Raw genomic sequence first — 12,271 nt, 5'->3', positions numbered from 1 at the left:
CACCTCAGTGATGGAGAAAAAATAGGCTGATAAGCCATGGAGGAGGCAGATGACTGGCAGTGGGGAAAGAGTGCAAAATCTGAAAATAAAGACTGAATTCCTCCATGCAGTGGAACCAGAAAGTAAGAGGTAACTCTAAGTACATACATTAGGGTTTACAGTCACAGCACAGATCTGACATATTGAATGGGCCGTACAGTAACACATGCATATTAGCTTAGACTACAAAGACCATAAGCTAAATTTAAAGTGATTAGGCAGTAGTACGATACAAAAACTGATTTTAATTTAGAATTCACTGTTTCATTTTCAAAGCAGTACTTCAAAATATCGGTTTTACATAAATGTAACTTCATCTAATTGCAATCCATATTCATTTCTTTTTGTCAAATCATCTCCCATGTGACATATAATCAAAAGCACTGATGAAGCTCAAGTAAGTCAAGTCAGTCTGGTTCCCCATGGTCTTCTGTGTAAGTTAATTGCTTTGGACTAAAATAAACTTCCCTTTGTGAAGCAATCATATGGACAATATCCTGTAACACTTACACTTTGGAATGCTACTACTTTCTTCATATTTTTGTATTTCAGTTTCAATCCCTGCCAAAGATGTTAGACTTAGCAGCTGTTACTTTGCTCTATTTTACCACTGAGAAGGAGACATAAATTCATTCTTCTTACACTTATTGAACTATATGATTTTATTTATAATTAGGTATTGTGAAACATAATCCCCCGGATTCTGCAAGCCTTGCACGGCATGCAGGATTAGTGCAGGAGCTCTAGCAGGCAATATGCCTGCTGTGCAATCCAGGAACTGCCTGTAGAGGTGTGCACGAGCGCTCCTGCACTAGTCCTGCATGGACTCAGCCCCTGTATGCAAATTACCCCATTTGCAGGAGAAATCCATGCAAATGAGGTGAATTTGCGATCCAGGAAGCTGGAAATCAGCCATGCAGGAAAAGTGTAATCTGCAGAAATGCACTCTGCCAGTAATGGAGTACATTTCTCCAAATTCCAAAACGGAGCTATGACAGCTCCAACTAAAGGGTGGATATCATTTAGAAAGCATGCCAATGGCCAAGTATAAGGCCAGTGGCATGGAAAAGAGGTGAAAAAATAAAAAATCAACTTTTATTTTTTTTAGCTGATCTCGGCTGTTTAAGCGTAGGGCAGTGGCTCGCAAACGGGATTGGGCTATAAATAAAACAAACATCCTAAAATAAGCATTCTAACCAAAATCACTATTCTGCCGTTATAGTCAATGGCAGGCAGAAGACAACATGGCCAGTGAGTAGGGGTTGCTAAGGGGGTGCCTCAGTGTGAGACATGTAACTATGCATTAGCAGGCAGTCCTATACAAATTAGGGGAATGATAGTGAATCCCAGATTTCCCCAGTATGCTAGTCAGCTCCCAACAGTGTAAGAGCAGGAAAAGCTTGGTGCAAGCCTAGGAGTTAGCTGACATTATAGGGGAGTGTGTCAGGCTTACTGTAAGCCGTTCTACACTCCCAGTAGTTCACAATTACATGCAGATAGGGTTGTAAGCTGCCCTTTCAGACAACACTTGTATTTTATCTAGTGTGGCAGCGCCAATGCGCTGTTAACAATAAATTCTTCACACGTTTGATTAACACTCACATGCTGATGACTGTAGCAGACTAAAACCTGCACCTCTGATCCCCTCAAAAATGGGTACTGGTTCATGCTCAGATTGATACCAAAGTGATCCCTCTGTGTGTCACTAGAGTGTTGTCTAAGTCTCTGCTCACCCAGTCACTATATATTCAAACCCAGAGGTGATAAACCTAGGCCGCCAGTTACCCGTTCCAGTAGGGGATATAGTAACTACCTCGTGCGTAGTTACACGCAGTCTTCACATTTTTACAGCCCTAAATATCTCCTGTATTGTGGAAAAAAAACATTTTATGTATTAAACCCTTAAGGAAAGTGGCAACATCGACTTGAGTATGCTATGTTTGATTCCTAAGTGAGTAGGGCTATTAGAACCACTCAGTAACCAGACCAATTACAAATAACATACTTATTTGGCTTTTATAGTCACACTACTTTCTAATTACCGCCCAAGGGTTGAAATCAGGATGAGTGCTTGTGTTTAAGGGATAGATAGTGTTACTTTTTAGTCTTACTGTAGAAACTGCTCTCAATTTCTACTATCATCTATTGTTTAGGGAATTGTAATATTCTATGTTTTATAGAGCATTGTAGAAATACTTGTTAGTCAAATATATTAGTTATTGTTTAGTGAACATGAAACATTTTATGCATTCATAGAGCATCTGTGAATTCTAACTGTCGAGTATTGCTTACATGATATGACATTTTTATGCTTTATAGAACATTATAGAGCATCTGCTGCTAACGTTTCACTGATGGGTACACCGATTTGTAGACGTTTTAGCTTTTATACTGCAACTGCCACTAATTTCTAACTGCTGGTTACTTCCAATTGTAGAGGCTTATGGCAATTTAAAGTGAAATGTGTTTTAAAACAGATGTACAGTTATTACTGCAATAAGCATATCTCCCCCCTCCTCTGTTAATTCCTAATAGGCCTTACTTTGCACACACTTCTCCCATCTTATGAACATCTTTACCTAACTCTCCCCCATTTTAACTATCCTAGCTCTTTAAGCCACCTCTTACCTCCACCCAAAGTACCTATATTTTGTTATACTGCACCTACACCCCACTACTGCTAACCCCTTTCTTCTCTCTGCCTCACTCTTGTAGTCAGTGTCTCACATGTTCTTTTCCTCCCTTTACAGCTAGAATACCTAGGAAAGATGCTGCCCTTGTCTACTCCTTAGTCCTGAAGATAGTAGTGCAGCTGTTCAACCCTCCAACCAAAACAAGACCTCCAGTTGTCAAGTGTTTTTAACAAAAAGTCGGTCAACCTACTGTAGTAGAATTGTATTTCACCCCTGAAACTGTTAACTAACTGGCTTGCACACCGCGCAGACCAGCCATCACCCCTAAAAACCTAGCCCTGATATATCTATTTAGTCACCCTCCACTAGGGAGTGTGTTTCCTCTCTTTAACCACAAGATGGCAGTATAGTCCATCTAACCCTCTCTCCTAGCTGCTCCCTAGAAAACAGAGAGTCAGAGCCTTAAACTAAAGGAGAATAAAAGTAAAACACTTCTTACTAACTATAGTTATAACTTTCTTAGACATAGTTGAGAAGTAACTGTCAGAGCAGCTAACAAACCCCATTGAACTAAGGTATCCTACACTTAAATAAATTGACCAACATTTCCACCAAATTGCATTAAGTAATAACAAATTTACCTGTGGAACTGATTGTTTTTGCTAGCGCGGGACTGGCTTGGTTCGTCCCCGCTCCGTTCACCCTCGCTTATGCTCGGGCTCACTTCGCTCCCCTACCCTACCCCCATTTCCACCCACCCCATATCAATTACATTTATAGGTACACACCCCTAGCCACTCCCCCAACACAACTATCCTATCACATAGTACATTTAATTACCCCTCACACTACTACATCCCATCCCATCCTTCTCTACACAACCCAACCCCTCACACTACTACGGCCCATCACATCCTTCTCTACACAACCCAAATTGACACCACACCCTACAATCTAACTCCATCTTTACACCTCCATATTGTAGACCACACCCTATAGTTCAACTCAATCTCTACCATATCTCAGCCCTATCCTAGTCTTTAACCCACCTCACAACTAAACAATATGGTCCAAACTCCAACCAAACACCTTCAATTTACCCTATTACACTCAGTAGGCCTCTCCTCTCTCCTCCTCTTATCCTTATTCTCATCCTACCACACACATCTATGTATCAGCCCTCCACCACCTTGGCAAACTGACTCAGCCATAACCACCTCCATTACTATCTCCTCACCAATAACTCTAAGTGACCTCTACCCTTCTACATCACCTTCTTATCTTTATGGAATTAACACCTACAAACTTCAAACCAACTCACACAATAAAATAACCAAAATAACTCACAAACTAAACAAGCTCTTCATCCACATACTACAAAAACTCTCATGCTGTGGTGATATTCACCCTAATCCAGGTCCCAACACCTGCAATAGCTCCTACCCAACTAACCCCAATCCAATATATATCTGGCCTAGCTCACCCCTACTCCTTCTAAACATTAATATAAGAAGCATTCTCAACATAATACACGATCTACATGCCCTACTAGCCCTACACAAACCTGACATCGTAGTACTCACTGAAACTTGGTTTAAGCCCATCCACCACAGTAATGAAATAACAGCCCCTGGCTATAATATCATATGCAAAGATAGGCCAGGCAAAAAGGAGGGGGTGTAGCCATCCTTTTCCAATGCCACCTCTCAATAGAACAAATTGAATACAACACTCAAGAAATCCAAAACATAGAACTAATATTAGCAACACTAAAACTTAACCCCAATAAACAAATCATATTAGCAGGAGGCTATATATCACCAGGCAACAACACTAACGAACTCGAAAACCTACTAAATTGGATGAAAATCACTCATCCACAGGAAAAAATTCTTGCAGGTGACTTTAACATAGACTGGTTTGACTGTAACAATCACAACCCCACCACCCATATAAACCTCCATGGTTTTACCCAAATTATTAATACCCCTACAAGAATAGACAAAACCTCTAAGCGACAATCAATCCTAGATTGGATACTAGTATCTGACCCCACTCAAGTCCATCTCTCAGGATGTCTCCCTGATAGCCTTAATGATCATCAGGCAACATACCTAATTAAGAATCAACCCCAACTAACTAAACAACCAATTATCAGGGTCATAAGAAACAAAAAGTACTTTATAGGTCAAGATTTGATAAATTCACTCAAATCATGTATATGGACTCCACTAAAATACTTACCACTAGATGAAGCTGTAGAATACTTCAACACAACCTTCCTGAACATCCTAAACTCCCATGCTCCACCTAGAACCACTAGAATTAAAACCAACCTTGCACCATGGCTATCTAAAGACACCAGATCCCTAATGAAAGAAAGAGACAATGCTTGGCTGCAATTCCATAAACACAAAACCACAATTCTAAAACAAAAATATCATGAACTACGGAATCAAGCCAAAAAACACATACAAATTGACAAAACTGCTTACTATAAAACACTACAGGAAAAACACTCTCACAACCCTCAAAGATTTTGGGCATCAGTTAACAACCTATTACACCCAGGAAAACCTACCACTCCTGCCCCTATACTACCAAACAATCTACATAACATCCCCACCCACTTTAACAAATACTTTACTTAAACCATTCAAGCCCTAGCCAATATCCAAACAACTAGCTCTTGCACAACGTCAACTACAGCCCCCAACCCTCCAACTCAGATGATAATACACATAGTTTCTCCCTAGAACCAGTCAGTACTACAATTATTACCAAACTCCTCAAAAAACTGAAGTCAACAACCCCAGCAGTAGACAAAATACCAGCATAATTCCTACAAATTACTGCAGAGGCCATAGCCTATCCTGTATCCATTCTCATTAACAGATCTATAATTGAATCCAAAGTACCTAAATCATGGAAAATATCACACATAATACCATTACATAAAGGGGGGCAATCCCTTGAACTTACTAACTACAGCCCTATTGCAATACTATTACCCCTATCAAAGATTCTAGAGAGAGTAGTCCACTCACAACTAATGAAATTTCTGCTTCACAACAATCTATTATCACAATCCCAACATGGTTTCAGACTTTCGCACAGTACTACCACAGCATTGCTATCCTTCTCAAACAATATTAATACCCACAGAAACAACAGCCTGTTTGTATCCTCAATATTCCTAGACCTATCCAAAGCCTTTGATATGGTGAACCACAGTCTACTACTAGAAAAACTTGCCACTTTTAACATAAACTCTTCCACCTTATCCTGGTTCAGTAGCTATTTATCTAACCAACAACAAGCTGTTCTCTGGGAAAACCGCCTGTCACCCCTACTCCCAATAACCATTGGCGTACCACAAGGATCCACCCTTGGCCCACTACTATTCTCATTATTTACTAATGACATAGCATCATCTCTACCCTCTGCCTCAATAGTCCAATATGCAGATGATACCACTATAATAAGTGCAGCTGACACCCTTGATAAACTTCAAACTATAACCCAAAATAACTTTACCCTAGCCGAACAATGGTTCACGAACATCAAACTACTGCTTAGCCCAAAGAAAACTCAACTTATTCTTTTTAGCCCGAGTAGATCCCCCCATAAACAATAACTTTTCAATAATATCCAAAGACAATACTAATATTACACCTACACCTCACACCAAGCTCTTAGGAGTAGTAATTGATAATAAACTTAAATATGACATCCATATTTCTCAAACAATCAAGAAAGTCAATAAAAAGATCGGACACCTTTATAGAAACCACAACTACATGACCAGACACACAAAAGCCACCATAGCTAGAACTCATCTGTTATCTATACTTCTGTATGCCTCCCCAATCTTTACAAACCTTCACCAAGCAGAAATTTTAAAAATTGAATCATGTTACAACAAAATTGCCAAATTTGCTAATGAAGCCACACATAGGTCCCATCACTGCCAATCACTCAGACAACTCAACTGGCTTGAGTTACCTCAAATCCTTCTACTCAACCAACTCACCACTGTCCATAAGCTCTACTACCTTCCTTTGAAAACCCCAGCCTTGCAACAATTAATTCAACACTATACTCCCTCCAGAAACCTAAGATCGACACAACAAAACCACATAACTGTCACCAAGCACAAAAATGAAGCTAGCAAATCACTCTACGCCTGCTGCATTGCAAAAGACCTGGAACCTCCTACCCAATCACCTAACCTCAACATCCTCACCTTACCTCTTCAAAAAAAAACATCAAATCGCATTTTATGCAAAACTGGCTATGTTCATGTCTTCCCCCAGGCTAGACCAAATTAATTCACTACTATTAATACTCACTTAAATAAACACCATTGTTCTCAACCACTAATAGCTTAGTGACACAAAGCTGTAAAACAAATTATTCTCTACTGTCTTACCCCTTTAGCACAAATTTTAGCAGATACTCAAATAAAACTCATATCAAACTACTGTTTTTATCTGTATTCAACCAACATACTGTACTCTGAGTCAAAATATCCTGTACCTTATAAATATTACTGTTGTAATGTAACTAACTGTGTAACTGTCTGCATGAATACTGTCTTATATCATGCTAATGTTAACTAATGTTTTGTATAAATGGTAATGTTAACCAATATAATGTAATGTAATATTTGTGGAGCTTTTCTCCCTGGGCCTCTGCTGAAAATGGATCTGTGTTGTCGGACTTTCCCGGTAAACAAATGTAAAATAAAAAAATAAATAAATAAAAAATTGGAGCCCTGTGGCTCAGGTTTGCTCCTAGCTTAGTACAGCTAGGCAAGGGGGTGTGTCTGAGTCTGCCTAGCACTCTTTACATTACCTGAGTGGATGTGCGTGCCATGCATCAGGTTTGAAAGAAAAAAAAAGTAAACCAGGAAATAGCAGCTCTGTGCACATTTGAGCACTGTGTTTGCGCGGCACGCCCCTGGGCTTAAACAGGAAGGTAATGGGAAGGGAAAACAGTAGTAGAAAGTTAATCAAAGAGAACTAGCACAGCTGGCAGGTGAAATGTACCAGACTCAGCGAATTACACAGGCACCAGACCAGACCAGCCCAGAACACTACTATAGACTATGCAAACACCTCCCCCTCTGTTTTTTCCCATACTCTACACCACCGGTGTATACAAATGGGGAACTTTTAATAAGCAAAATGACAAAATGATAGGGGCTGCAGCAGGCATCATACAACAACATGTGCAAGAGGCTGAGGGTGGTGAAAATGTGAATGCTGTCGACCAACCTACAGTGAGGAGATGGAGAAGAGTGTACATATCCAGGTTAACCTACCAGAGGCTACATGAGCTGGAGATAGTGGAGCACTATAGGGTGGACAGGGACCTCCTACAGCAAATTGTTGAGCTGTGCCGGCCACGCCTGACACACTTAACTGACAGAGGGGAACCCATCCCAGTTGATACCAAGGTATGTGTAGGCCTAGGAATACTAGCCACAGGTACCTCCCAAAGCTCAACTGGGGATATCATTCGGCTCTCACAGGCATCAGCATCCAGAGTATTCCACCAATTCCTGGATGCCATGTTAGCACATGCTGGTAAGCACATATATTTCCTCAACACCTGTAAGGTGTTGGCCAGCAATATGCACCACTTCCACCAAATAACAGAATACCCTGTGGTAGTGGGTGCTATAGACTGCATGCACATATGCATCAAAACACCACCCTGTGATCAGGGTAGGGTCTACATAGACCACGAGGGCCTCCCCTCCATCAACTGCCAGGTCATGTGCGATGCCCAGGGCATTATAATGAGTGTTTGTGCTGGCTGCTCTGGAAGCTATCACGATTCCCACATCTGGCATTTGACACAGCTGTACCAGAGATTTACCAATGGGTACACCCATTATGGTCACCTAGTGGGGGATTCTGGTTACACACTGGAGCCGTGGCTGATGACACCCATCAGAAATGCACACACACGAACAAGAATGCCATAATGAGGCACAAGCACAGATCAGACTTATAATAGAGCATGTGCTTGGGATGCTCAAGTCATGGTTCCAGTGCCTGGACACATCTGGTGGAGCCTTGCAGTACTCACCAGCTACATGTACTCTTATTGTTATGGTATGTGCCATGCTACACAATATGATCCTGTGGAAACAGCTGCAGCAGGAACAGCATGGGGCAGGGCCACACAGTCCCCCACCAATGCCAAGGCCTGCACAGGCACAGAGCGACTCAGAGGAGGAACAACCTGAGCCTGCCCCAGTAGGCAGATGGAGGCACGTCCAGTATTCCCTGGCCTTGGCAAAGAGGCAACGTGTAGCACATACACTGCACAGGGAATGACACCTCTCTCTGACTCGCACATACAGTAAAAGGGATGCTAAACATGACACTATCTGTGCTGAACCATGTATGGGGAGTGTACTATGTGCATCCAACATAGGCAGCCCTCCAGCACAATCCTCAAAACTGACACACCCACAAGGTAAGTCAATCAACCTACCAATTGCTGAATGGAGTAGAATGTGTAGTTAACTGTATCTATGGTATGGATGTGAGCATGCTAGGGAATTGGGTGGCTGAATGGTATGGCAGCCAATAGTAGACACCCATAGTGGCACCATGACATCTGTACCAAATACTGGAGTCACCATAGTAGCCAGTACTACACAGGGTGACAAAACCTACTGCAGGATATGTGCTGGGCAACATGTGTGTCCATATGACTCACACATGCCAGTCAGGGAGGTTCACATACCCAACAACAGTCTCAGCTAGCAGGGCAGGTGTAGACAAACACAAACGGACACTGTGTTATGGCCTCTGAATGATGCCTATGGATAACCTCCCCCCCCAGGCCTACACAGACTGCAGGAGGTCAAGCAGTGGGATGTTAGTTCTGAAGGGTAGGAAGTCAGACACTAATATGTAGGGCAACCAAAGCTAAGACCTGTAGTACACTGATATGCCTCTAGTCAGCATGATAGGTTAGAATACAGAATGAAATGGAGTATCTGACATACTAGTATAGTCATAGCAAATATGTACAAGTGCCAGGTGTGCCCCCCCCATCCTATGTAGACATGTAGAAACAGTAAAGTGTGCCCCCAATCATGTGTAGAAATGTAGAAGCAGTCAGATGTGCCCCCCAATTCTGTTTAGAACTGTATTAACAGTCAAGTGTGTCCCCCCAATCCTGTGTAGCAATGTAATAACAGTCAGGTGTGCCCCCCAATCCTGTGTAGAAATGTAAAACAGTCAGGTGTGTCCCCCCACAACCCTATGTAGAAATGTAGTAACAGTCAGTCATGTCCCCCACTCCCATGTAGACATGTAGAAACAGTCAGGTGTGCCCTTACCCCAAATCCAGCATAGAAATGTAGTAATAGTTAGGTTTACCCCCTCACTCCTGCGTAGAAATAGTCAGGTGTGTCCCTCCACAATCCTATGTAGAAATGTAGTAACAGTCAGGTGTGCCTCCCACTTGTATGTAGACATGTGGAAACAGTTAGGTATGCCCATTCCCCCAATCCAGTGTAGAAATGTAGTAACAATCAGGTGCCCCCCCCCCAATCCTGTGCAGAAATTTAGTAACATGTATAGGTAGGTGTAATACAAGTGGAGCACAGATACCCAGAGGTGGCCAAGGTAGCAGGATAGGTTTGTAGCATTGCCACAATATGCAGGTATGTGTGTGTTAGGATGGTGTGTGTTTCATATTATGTGAGAGTGGTCAGTATGTATGCATGTTGAGGTAAGACCTGGTGGCCATTGCCCACTAATGCTGATGGCAGGGACAAGCCCTCACAACTGCAGTGCCAAAGACAATCCCCACCAGTATAACACATGCTAGCAGTAAGCCATTGTAAATGTATGGTGGTAATATGTGTCACCATCTGAAAGACTGATATGGCATGGCTGTTGGGCTAGATATACAAGTAGCACACAGAGGAAAGTACCCCAAACATACAGTATATATTGTGTCACTGTGAAATGGAGACACCCTTGGAATTGTACATAAAGGTATGCATCACAGTAACAGGTCCTGTAGTAGGGGGCACTGGTGATGTCTGCCTTAATACTTGCAGATCACAAAGGAGGTAGGACTAATGTATTGGGAAACAGCTGATGTACATGCACATGCCAGCATAATTGGAATGCCCCATGCATATCTGTGTGTCAGATGCAAGTAGTGTCCATAGCACACATGCACCCAGCTCACACAAACACCACCCACATGTACCTCTCTGGTCATATCCCTGCTGTGGGGAATGGGTACAGTAAGACCCCACCTGTATATGGCAATAGTGGAAGAATTCAGCATGCAGTGCAGGTGTCCCATGCAGGTGTGCCCTAGCTGTAGTTAGCACCCTGCCAGCATCCACACCACCCGATCAAGACTGATAGAAGGTATTAGCATGAACACCTATCACACCTATCCTGTCTCCCCAGGGGAATATACTGTATTGTGGTCTGAGACTGTAGGACTGACAGAATGCAATGGCTTGCCACATCTGGCCCACAGTAACACCTAATGCCCCACAGGCTTCTGCCAAAGGTATGTGTCTCACACGTACTGCCAATGCATGTTATGTCATGGACACCCAAATGACAACATAACACACTCCACATAAGCCATATGTAAGGCCATGTGGACAAACCACAGTAACATGTCCACCATGTCCCACTGCATGAACTGTGGACCAACACAAACATACACCTGTGATGGGATGATAACCTTAGGGAAAGTATCAGAGAATGTATGCATAATGTATGGAAGAGGTTAGAATAACAGAGGGGGGGGTGGGAGCATGGGCAGCAAGGAATGTGCAGGGTCTAACACCAGGCTGTGTGCACACACTATCCCTGGCTGCAAACACATAAATGGGTGGCTACTCACCTGCCCGTAGACTACAAAAGGGTTAATGTCCTAACCCATGGCCCCTGCCTCTGGGTAACCTGTGTGAATCTGTACAGCTGTGAGGTATTGCCACAGCAAGATAAGCCCATACTGTCATGTTGCTGGGCGTATAAGTAGGGGATCCTCTGCCAGCAAAGTACCAAGGTGCTGAACCGGATACACAGACCCAGCAGCAAGTGCCTGCAGCACCCCCTCCAGAATGACATAACTTACCATGAATATGTAGGTGTCTGCCCAAAATACTGGACACAGCTGCAGCCACCCATGTCCCCAAGACATCACTGTGAGCAAGAATGTCCACCTGACAGTACATGAGGACAGAAAACATTGCTGTTTATAACAGTACACATGTCTGAATATCTCTGCTAACAGCAGCACCATGCAGCTGAAGCAGCACAGGCACAATCACATACAGTACACACTATCCCCTGCACAGTTTGTCCCCATATTGCCAAATGATTGATGGATACCCTGCAGAAACATTATGCTACCTGCAGGTGTACAACACAAAGATCTGCACTGCAGTACAAACTATCTGTAATCGACCCACACATTCAGTGCAGAAGGGCATACCGGGCATGCTCACACACCTAAACAAATGAAGCCCTTGTCTGCAAACAACAGTGGACCAGACATATCTGGCAGTTGCAGATGTTAGTGCAGACACTCCT

This window comes from Protopterus annectens, chromosome 7.part0 (assembly GCF_019279795.1).
Source record: "Protopterus annectens isolate FY-2018-M chromosome 7.part0, PAN1.0, whole genome shotgun sequence".
Lineage (NCBI taxonomy): Eukaryota > Metazoa > Chordata > Ceratodontiformes > Protopteridae > Protopterus > Protopterus annectens.
The sequence above is the reverse complement of the archived record's forward strand: the minus strand, read 5'-3'. Positions refer to the sequence as shown.